A 12,000-nucleotide genomic window follows, 5' to 3' on the forward strand; every position below is an offset into this window, starting at 1 on the left:
ACAAATTGAGGTCAGTCAGACAGGGAGAAAAGCGACAAGGTGCACGCCACCGACGGAGGGAGTTTTATTGATGAAAATGCAGATGCTCCCAGTAAATGTCCTCAATTAAGATATTGCATTTCAATCTCTTCCCCGCTCTGTTTGTAATCTTGTATGAATTTGTGGTGGAACTGCAGCAATTATAGAGAGGAGGCCTGAGGGTTGGAGCTATGTAGCAGGATCATTCGGTCAAATGGGAAAGACACTGTGGGAACATTAAGAAACCAGCACCATGACAGGTTGAATCCGTGGTTTACTCCTGACGACGATAAATAGATTGGCCTGACTAAAACAGCTATTCAGATTTCATCATCTTCATCAGAATACAGATATCAACATGTACATATTGGTGCTTAGTTTGGATTAGAAGATGTGACAAAAGTGCTAGAAACAAACAGTTTAAGATACCATTTATTCCTTAAGCAGTCCATTACTGCACAGTTGTGATAACCTGTACACTTATAGCACCTTTCACTTTTTCTTGCAAACATCTTCTACTCTATTACAGGGAAGTTGTCTTTCAGAACATCTGCAGAAAGAATCAATTTAGTGCTTATTTTAACATGCATCCATCCCACAGTAAAAACAAGAACATTTTGGTTTCTAAATTCTCTGATGTTTTCTATTCGGATAAGATTAGGCTTGAAGGCAGCCCAGCTTAGTAATTTATTCTCTTCATCCTCTGTTTGCAGAATATGATTTTTAATTGTCTTGGTAAAAACACATGGACGTACCTGAGAAGGATGTGGTCTTGAAGTCGGGCTTGTTGCCCAAAAGTGAAAAAGAAACTTTGCTAAAGGCCTTAATTCAGCCTCAGAAAAACAAAAAAAAACGCTTCCGTTTTTTTTTTTTGTCGACATCAGACTGGATGGCTCCTTTCTGTCTTTGTTTTAAGATCATTTTTAATAACACATTTGAATGCAATCCATGTTTCCACTGTGTGAGGGTCCATACGAGAGCTGGAAGTACATCACTTCAGGTTAAGCTTGGCCTCTGAAATTTCTCCAGATTCGGCAAAGAAAGAAAGTGAGCGATGGATTCTGTTCCATCTGGAGTCGTTCTTGAATAGCTAAAAATAAAAATAAATAAAAAAGTGCGACTTTAGCAACATTTCTAACCTTAAAAAAAGTGCACAGAAGTATAAACGCCAAAAGGGAAGAAATAAAGGTGAGCTTCATGCGGAGCGAACAAACAATTCTGCATACAGCTGTCATTATTTTAAATTTCAAAGGATCCTTCAGATCATTATTCAAACTCTGTCCAGCTCCCAGTTTGGCCTCATATTCTTCTCTCTAGTGTAGGCAGGGTTAAGATCTGGTGTCTCATATTGAAATCTGAGAAGGTCGCCCTGCAGTGGTCCGTCTTATCTCAGAGCTGCTCTATTCAAAAGAGGCCAAGAGATGAGGGAGGTCAGAGCAACTCAGATATTGGAAAAGAGGTTTACTCACACCCACCATTAGTCGCTCTAATAAAATGCTTCCCCTTTCTCTCATCTTTCTATTAATATTCAGTGTGACTGGCTGGACTCTTTTCCCTGAGTCAGACCATCCTGCTATGCGCTGGGGCCTCTGATCTGTCTCTCATAATTAGACTGATAAATAGGCCTTCTCCTCTTCTCATCTTTTTCCTTTCCATCCTGTTCCCACTCCTTTGGTTTCTATTCTTTTCTCTTGCACTCACTTACAAAAGGTTTCATCTGAAGCCATGTGGATCTGCTCGATAAACCCAAGTATTTCAGGTGTCTGTTGCTGCTCATTCATCAGGGTAATTCACTCAATTTGGCTTAATAAATCTGGCTCTGCAGTGCAACACTGAAGGTCTGGCTCACAAACACATATTGGGTGTATATATATTCCCCTAAAATATGTCATGTTCTAGGTTAGCTGCATTATTTTTTTATTTAAATTGAATTGACTGCTTCCTATTCAAGATCATTTCCATCATTAGGGTATTAAAATGAATGGGAATTCTATGCACAGCACATGTATGTTATCTGTAATTGTCCATGTAAAAAGAGTTAAAGGACTCGTTTTACTCTTTTTAGGTTTGTATGGTTCTATGTTTGTATTTTTAATGCAAATTGCTTCCCTGGTAGGCTTTAGCTAATTAGCTAATGGGTCGTAACTGAAAAGTCATTTTGCAAGCAACACAAGCCACTAGAATGCCTCCTCTAAAACTTTAGCAGAGGACTTCACACTTTAATTTGTTAATTTGGGGCTCCTCGCCGACTGAAGGGCCTTTGCTGCTGCGGCTTAAATTGTTTTTGCCTCGGGCATTCGGGCTCTTCCACTGTTTTTACAAGATTATCTGATACAATGTGATGGAATATGGTTTCCATCTAGCGCAAACTGGTTTGATCAGGTCTCCAAATCTCTGATGCCATATTGTTTGAACAAAATGTGTGTAATGAAGGGGTGGGGGAACGGAGGAATGGTTCAAGCCATGGTGTCAGCCATGGAGATAAAGAGATGTGATCGCTAAAACCCACTTCTGTCCTAAGAGTGAGCTGGATTTCACAGATTTAAATGAAAAGAAAGCAGCGCCTCATAGTGCACTTTCAGCAATGTGTGCACAGTGTTACTCATACCTGCCCTCTACAATGGTTACTTTCCACACACTACTCCAGTAAACCCAGTTTGGGAAGTCACTTTCTCTGCAGCAGATCTGATAACCGCGAAACTGGATAAAATCTAGCTGCTCCAATCTCTAAGAAGTCCTTCCCCAGGGGACGAGTGCCAGTGCCGATCTCAGCATTAAAATAAACTTTTGATGGTCATTATTAAGATAAGCATCATATTCGGCTGGCAAAAGATTAGCATGATAGCGTCAAAGCTTACAGTACAACTGTCCTTTCAAGGAAGTCTCAGAAAGGACAGTAAAGATGAAACGATCCTTAGCCAATCACATGGCTTGTTAACGGGGTCGTGTGTGTGCCCTGAGGAAGCTCAGTTATTAAATAGTCATAACATATTTGTGTTTCTTTCCTATTAATTTTATATTTCAGTTTTTATTAAAACATGCTTTATTTTTCCACACGTTATTGATGGAGATTGCAGATTCTTTTGCTACTTTAACTGGGAAAAATGGCCAAATAGTACTTTTTCTTGAATGACTGGAAATAACTAATATCTAGCAATTTAATTCATGAAAAAAATGCTTACCACATTAAGACTAATCTTTCATGGTACACCCTTCTAAACAGCAGTCATATTGTGGATTTCTTTTCAGGGTTATACACCATTTTTCATACAAAATTGTATTATCTAAATTGTTGCTGCACAAGATTTCCAATGATCAGGCTTAAAGACTTTGAGGATCTTTGATTCCCCAATTGAGTTTGCCAAGCGATGACAAACTCAATTGGGGAATCTAGCTAATCCATAAGACATCTCTGCTGACCTCTGGCCTCTGTTTGGAGGATCGGTTACCTCCAACGTCTTTTTTGAAACTTAACCTCCGTAGCAGTTGCTATTGTATAAGATGTGATTCTCATGTCATAGAATTTGAAGAAATTTATGACAGTTTAGTTTAGTTGCTGGTGAGACTTTTTATTATTCTGTGACAAATGTGTAACAAGGCAATGCTGAAGGTTTTTCTACCTAAAACAGTGTAATGCTCTGTATTTTAATGCATTAAAGTGCAAGGCAGATCTGCAGTTAAATCCCTACCACATTTTAAGATTGTGTATATCATTCATTTAGTGAATGAATACATATTAGCTATGCATTAAAAAAACAGTCATCCACTCACAGAATCAAATGAAATTGAGACCAATGTACCTAACATGAAGGTGAGAAGGAACCAGAGAATCCTGAGAGAATCCATGTTTGCCCAGGGAGAACAAACAAAAATTGTAACCCAAATCCGTCTCAATGCAATGCAAAAGTGAGAACTGAACCACTGTGCAGCACAAAAAAGATTCTAGTATCCAAATATCTGCTAATTAACTTTCTGCTGAAATTGTTTCTCTTGGACAAGCTCATATTTTAACACAAGTTTATTTCTTATATGTCTGTCTAATCATTAAAGGGTTCAATATTAAGGTAGTTTCAGATATTTTATATTGATTAAGTTATATCCTCAGTTGCTAAGTGAGTTAAGCTCTTGTTCTCTTGGAGAAGCTGAAGTAGTCAAAGGAAAGTCCTGCCCACACTAGATGAAAGGTGCAATAACTAAAACATGAATGGTTTTAAGGGTTAGAGTTTAAGGTGGAAAGGAAGAACCTATTGTGAGTGGCACTACATATGACAGACCGTAAAAATTGAACAAAACAAACAAAAAAAAAAACATACTAATTGACACAAACATCTTGATTATTGTATATCTTTTGACTTGGAACAAAAGTTACAACCTATAGTATGTTGTCCCCTTTTTTTGTGACTTTCCTATAGCCTTAAGCACCACCTTTTTATCTGCCATAGTTCTTTGTCCAACAAAAGTACAGAAACGAGATTAAAAGATGCAAAAACCAAAACAAATTTTACTCAAATATGTTAGAAATATCCCCTTTATCACCCAATTACCTGGATGTCAGCTGAAGAAATTTGGTATTTTCCTCCTATTGTGACATTTATCCAATTACCTGTGGATCAGTTGAAACTTTTCGAAACTTAATGCACATTAGGAAACCATCTGAACTGTCTCTGCCAACTCTCATAATTGATTAGTAGCAGCTTTTACTAGGTTGTGCATTGTGCGGACATGCAGGGATTTCAAAGTCTTGCTCCTAAAGATCTGCATTAATGTTGCATGAGTGCGAACTGCATGAAATTTGCTCGCACCATTTGCTCACTCAACCCTATTAACTCCAGTGGTAATTGACAGCCCCATTCCCTATGAATCCACATCTCATCAAATCACTCTTAATACATGTTAACACACCATAAGGGGACTAATAGTCAGAGGCAGCATTATCCAAATCGCTCTCATGAATAATGTAGATACATGTACGGGTGCTTGGTTACCATTCTAAAAGGTCCTTTTTTATGGCATGCAGAAGCGTTTGCTCTGATTAATCTAAGATGCATTTGAATGAATACTCAATGCAAATTCACATTGAGAAAAGGAATAAGAGACCAGGTCATTTGAATACCACTGACACTAGATGATGGTGATACACTGTTATGCTTTTTAAATTGTATTTAATTAATTATTCCCTCAGGGTTTTTTTCTTTCTGTACACACATGTCATTTAATGGACTTGAGCCACGTGATAAAGGAAGACAGAGTATGGCTGCACATGAAATGACCCTGGAGGTATAGTTAGACAGAGGCACCTGTTAATGTTTGTGACTAAAACATTAGTTCTTATGTCTGAATAGAAAAAAAAGAAATAAGACATTTTAACAACTGCAAACGGTAGTATATTCTGTCTGCTGTGTTTGTGTGTTATGAGGGTCTAATTGGCCTTTTCCTAGTCCTCAGGTTTGCCCTAATTAAGGCCTTTAGAGCCAAGGTCTTTGCATCTGGACACCTGCGTTTTGCTGTCACTGCCACCGCAGCGCAACAGAAAGACAATGATAGCCAATTATCCCTTTTTATTCAGCCAAAATAGGCCAAAGCAGGTCATGATTAAGGCATATGGAAGGGGTGGTGGGATTATGGCAGAGGATGTTCTGTGAACAAGGGAGTGCCAGACAATAAGGGTGAGGGGGCCAGGGGCTGTGCAGGTGTTAAAGACGTGTTGCAGTGTTTCTAGTTGTTCAAGTCAGTTAACACTTTGTTTCTTTAGTTCAGTTTATTCCTGGAAACATAACTCTGATGTTACATGATGAAACGGACTCAGTTTCTGTGAAATGTGGTGCTGAAAAATAAATACTCTAACGCAGTTGTTGAACATGCTGGCTCTTAAACGTCATAGTTGGTAAAACTCTAAAAGTAACCTTTATCTTTTTATGCCACATCAATATTCAAATAAACCAAAGCTGTTCTGTCCGGAGGTTTGTTGATGTTCAAAATATCACAGAAATTGAAAATTTTGTATATCATGTGTAAATGAAGTGTGTGCTATGACACTTATTGCTCAGTGAGTTTCCCTTCTGGCCTGATGATGCCTTTAAATCTCCCAGGAGGATCTGTAACGTGGCACGGAAACAGTGGATAGATTTGCTCAGGGCTGTTCTCCTAGTTTACCTTTTATCTATAACAAAAACTATCCTACAGATACAAATAAAAGCAGTCTGAGATTATAACAACAATAACTTCTGAAGTAAAATATTACTTAGTAATCGATATGCTTGAATCAAGATAAAACTTTTCCAAAAACTTATAAACTGATTTGAAATCTTCTGGTTTCCTTCCAGAGCAGCTCTAGCGTTGGTGTGCAGTGAGCTTTCGCAGCCCTGGAACTCGGAAAGCGCACATCAAGGCACACTGGTCGCTCTCACCCAGACACAGGATGCGGCTTATCAACCCCTATCTGCATGTGTTTTGCTGGTAGACTGGATGCATGCACTCGTTTAGTCTTTTCATATGTCTGAATCAAACTTCCCGTGTCAGCAAACCACAGCTTATGGCAACAGGTTGACTGAGCAGCACCTGTGCTAACGGTTTGATAGCACAGCGTGCCTCAGGCTTTCACACCTTCTACTGCTTTTATTGTTGAACCTGTTCCCATATATATTAACCTGCATGTAGTAAACGTGAATGTGCTCTAAAGGCCGATTTTCCTAACCTTTGGCATCCTATTTTATTTTGAAATGAAAACAAACCTGTGAGATAAGGCTTTTTCTAGACCCAGACAACAATTGTAGATTGAAATATTTAGCCTCAGATAGGGTATGGGAATCTGGTAACAGGACCATGCACTGCAGATGAAGCTTGAACTGGTGCATGCATGAGTTTCAGAATTGCCACCTGTGTGTGCTTGTGCTTTGACCAAAGCCACAGCAATATCCTCATTGTTGTAGCAACAGTTTTGAGAAAAAAGCATCTACAGACTGAGTGAAAATCATCTTCCCTTCTGCCTCACTGCTATAAACATGTTCATCAGAGTCAGTACAACAGACTTTAGTTAAAAGTGAGAACATCCTCTTTCATTTATACAAAACCATATCCACCTTACTGGGTCGTAGATATGTGACCTAAGACAAACAGAAATGCTGATTACAGCACTGAATTAACTTTAACACAAACCATACCATAATGACAATGGAATAAAATTTTCTGCTGTCAGGATAAATGGACTGCAACTAAATCTGTAATGTACAAGGTATATTTTTCATTGACTGCGTTTTTTCATTGCATTCAACTTTGTGTGCTCAGTTTTTGTTCTTTAATGAAACTTTGCTCAAGTGTTACCCAGACCAAAAAAAAAAAAAAAAAAACTTCACTGGCTGCTGGGGAGATTTGAATAAAATCTTGATAAAGCCTCGCTAATCTCCCGTTCCAATCTGATTCTCAGTGGGATATATCCCTGATGTCTATACTTAGGTGACCCACGCACCTTCTTTTGTGCATGTTCAGTTCCACAGGATCAGCGGGAAATTGGAAAGAGATGTAGTGTGCTGGTGCCACCGCGAATTGGATTGCATGGTTTCTTAAATGAAAGCAAATAATTTCATGGCTAATGGGCTTAATTTCAGGAAATAATTCCACATTTCCACACTCTGCTATTTTGCATATGATTTCTGCCGAAGCCGTGCCACTTTTTGAAGGGATGCTGTTTTCCTTTCAGTGAGTGTTGTGGAACTGGAGAGCAGAACGGCGCTGTTTAGAAGATCACTTTTAACACATTCAAAATTGATCAAATGTGTCACAGTCTGCTTTGACGGTTCTGCTTTGAGCTTGCAGCAGTCGTGCTTGGAGCTGACAGGACCAGCACTGTTGTTCTCTGTGCTTTTATTCACTGGGGACAGAACAGAAGAAAAAAGTTATTACCCAAAAAAACGATAAAAGAAGGAAGAAAAAAAAAACAGATATAAACAAGACGGAAAAATGTGATTGCCAACAAAGAAGTGATTAAGCCGCACAAAAAGTCTTCAGTTGTTAAATAAATAAAGAAAGTGTTGTAATTAAATAATGAATGAAGGAAGCGGTCCATAAAGCGTTGATTGATGTCCAGGAAAGGGGGTCTCTCTAATGGAGGCTGGCTGACAGTGATTGCGAAGGCCCATTTACCAGCTGATGTTTTGTTATGATTGGACATGTCAGTCTTCCTCCTCTGATTAAAAAGAGAGAAGGGGGGGAGTCCAAATGCGCCCCACGTCCTTTCCTTTATGTTTTTTTCAATCTGCTGGCATAAAGCAAGGGTGCATATTATTTTGTCAATCCAATGGAATGGGTGACATTCAGGGATTTGTAAGGATAGAAACTGGCCTTTACACGCTACCTGCAACTTGGTCACGAAGTCGGTGTATTGTTTGAGGTATACTGTATGTCTCGATCAATTGTTGCTTCAAAATGGACAAATTAGTTTCCCTGCCCATGAGATGAGTGTAAGCCCTTGGGTTTGCTTTTAGGTTCTTGGTTTAGATTAAGTTAATTGAGATTTCATTTTTATACTTATCAGGGTTTTCCTCTGAAAAGTCATTGCCCCGTGAACACCTGGTCCTTGTTTTACATAGTCTAAACTTTACCCAGAAGTATCCTGGGAGGTGGAATATTAAGTGGAAAAGTCAAACTTCAACGTCACTTTGTGATGGCAACAGGTATTTTGTTTTCTTTGCTCATTGGATGATGTGAGTCTCATTAAGCATTTCTTTCCGGTACTGCATCACCTCAATTAGAGAACATGTTGCTACAGAACAAAACACTGAAAACTACATTATTTATTTTCGCTTAATCCTAAACCTGATCAGCTAATTCTTCAGCATTTGAAATAACACATTTCAAACTCCCATTAATTTTTGTCGCTGCTAATGCTTTATGAACTTTGGGGGAAAATTGATATTTGATGCACCACTGACATTTCAGTTTTCCTATTTACGAAGCACCTATAAATCTATAATTTTCTTCGCAGGTACACCTTAACTTTGAGAAACAGAATTTAAAAAAACTCTCAAAAATCACATTGTATGACTCACTTTATTACATGGAAAATGTATATAACACAATAGAAATATAGGACTTTATATTTGGTACAGTTATTTAAAATCGCAGATGTCAGACTCAAGTGGTTGGAGGATAACATTTAAAGTACTTTGAGGTCAGTTACAGCCTAATCTAAATACAGTACTCACAGTATCAGAATGCAATATACTTGCATTTAAAGATGTGTCTGATTAAACTTTTTCTACATACTGAACCAATCTTAAAATCTGCTTCATTTTGTGCTAATGCTCCCATCTTTCAATTCTCTGCAAGCTTCTTTTTGTGAACATACCAGCTTGTTAATACTGAGCGTTATTGGCGTAAAGTGTCTTGTCTCTACCAACTGCAGCCTTTTCAAACCTGCCATATGGAGCAGAGAAGGGTCTCTCTTTGTTGTCCATCACCTCTGTGGCTCTCTGCTAGCTGGCCACACTCCCAGAAACTTAGTTAAGGCTACTTTAAGTTTAGTCATTTTGACTTGTTGTTTGGCATCTCTGGAGTTCAGGACATCAGATGGCGTTGCAGCAATTGGAGCGAGTGTAGAGAGACCAGTCAGCAACAGATGGAGGTATCTGGAAGGTGACTTCAACTGGGCTTTACCTCAGCAATGCTCTTTGAAGGTTTCAGGGGACCAGAAGGCTTAGTTAAGTCAGAAAAGTAAATTATGCCTTTGAAAATTTTAGTGTCCCAGAACTTTTGGGAAGGTTTTTAACATAGTACAAAATGTTTATTCAAAAGTTATCTCAAAAGTAAAGCGGAGTCTTTTAAAATGTGATTGATTGAAACATGTTGCCATCTTAGGTGATGATAATTTCAGTAAGACTGTTGACTTTTTAAGCTTTTGTGGAAACCAGCAAGGAGTCTTCAACTGAAAAAGGCAGACCATTAGAAGGATCCTCCAGCAGCTTCTTAAATCTCCTGCAAGTGATAAGGTAATTGCAGCCAGGTGTGTAATACGTTGGCCACGTCCTCCAGCAGAAATGTTCTCTTCAAGAAAGGAGTTTAACAAGCACACACATCGACCAGGATCCTGACAAAACCCAGATCAAACAATGACGACGTTTTAACTGCATGAACGAAATGATGAGCAACTCTAAAATGATTAATGTATGCATCATTAAAACTTTTTGTAAAGCAAAATAAGTGATGACTGACAAAGCAGGACAATTTAAAAAGCATGAGGACAGAGATGCTGTGGGTTTGTTGCCTTCATAGTCTTCTTCTTTTGGACAATGTTTCCTCATCGTCGGACATCAAATACAGTACCCACAAATTCTGCTGTAATATGGGATGAGGTCACAAGAGTCCAGCGCCTTTACAAATGGCCGTGGCACTAAACACGTCAAAAGCTGCAAAAGAGGAAAGAGCACATTAATTCAGGCCAGTCGATACTTGTTAGCAATGCCAGCTAATAAATAACCCAGAGTTTGGACCCGGGTTTGGCCATGTTTTTCAGCTGCCCGTGGCATCTTAATGTGCTGCTTTAATCAGGGCCAGCGGCTGTTAAAGGGCTTACGTTTGCACATTGCCTGCTACATTCCCCGTAACATTCCCCTCCATGTTCCGGGGATTTACATGGATCCAGTAAGCCACCACCAGAGCCTCTTGTCTTTCCTTGTTATTCCAATTCTTATTGTTTGAAACAACCCTATCCGCCCTTTGCTAACCCGATCCCGCCTTGTGTCTCTCTTTTTTTCATATCGTAAGAGACAAATGGCAGGAGTAGGGTCAGGGAAAATAAGAAAGGCTTTGGTAGGTAATGATGTTAGAACCCTGATTTTCCATCCGTTTTCCTGTTAGAGGGAAAGACCCTCTTCGTGCTGGTCTAAGGCATGCAGGGGAACGAGCAACACTGACAGAAGCCTGATGTTAATACAGAGATTGTCCGATGATTATTGCAGGTTCACTGAGATTCAGATGGCAGATTTAAGTTGCCGTTCCGCACCGGTAGTCATGCCAACTGCACTGAGAAACTATTAAATGGCTCTGCATGGCAAAGTAGAGATACCCCCAAGAAGGAAGAAAAACGTCAGTCTATTGGCCCCACAAACCCAGGATAAGTCTCTCATCAGTTTGGGAGCAGCAGGCTGCTTATGGTACAAACTACTTTTGACACTCTGACTCATTTTCATACATATTGTTTCCATAACTTTTTGGTCAGGATAAGCAGCACAGCTCCTGGAATAAGTCCGCAGCAGCAGACTCCGAATTCCCATAAAAATGCACCATTACTTCAGTGAAAGCTAAACTCATTCATGTGGGATATACAACAAAGAGAATGTATTTCTGGTAAAACTGAGTGAATCCAAATTTTATATTATATAGAAAATTGATCAAATGTCATATTTACTGTTAGAAATACAGGTTTTACGGAAAATATTAGGCCTGAATACCCTTTTAATTGTTAAAGTTCTGAGAGAGGTTACCACCTTTTTATATTCTTTATATTGCCAGCTCCATTATATTTTGTAATAGGGTTTTCTTCTCTTCACACAGTTTGAGAATTATTCATAATAACGGGGCACTATTTTGCAAATCCACATTTGAAACTTGGTGACATGGCGGAATTGGTTCTCAGTTCTAAATAGTAATGTTAAAATTTAGATATACGTTACAAAATAATCACCAAGGCAAAGTGCAGTTGGTAAATAAACTAAATTGTTAAATTTCTGAATAAACAGAACAAGAAGTTATTTTATTTGGAAACTTCTACCATTATATCGAAACTCTGCCCATTAGAAACTGAACTGTATTCCTGCAGACATGAATGCCTCTGGTCATATGCGTTACCTTGGTGTTGTTTTCTTTTCGGCAGCATCTTTCAGGTGGATGCTCTCATCTCCAAAGTAAAACTCTACACCTGTCGGCTTCAAGGCTTCTGTGTTTTTGCTCCGAAGGAATTTATCTGATTGTTGTACTCTGGAGAAAGTT

This window comes from Poecilia reticulata, chromosome 22, assembly GCF_904066995.2.
Source record: "Poecilia reticulata chromosome 22, P_reticulata-male-v2, whole genome shotgun sequence".
Taxonomy (NCBI): Eukaryota; Metazoa; Chordata; class Actinopteri; order Cyprinodontiformes; family Poeciliidae; genus Poecilia; species Poecilia reticulata.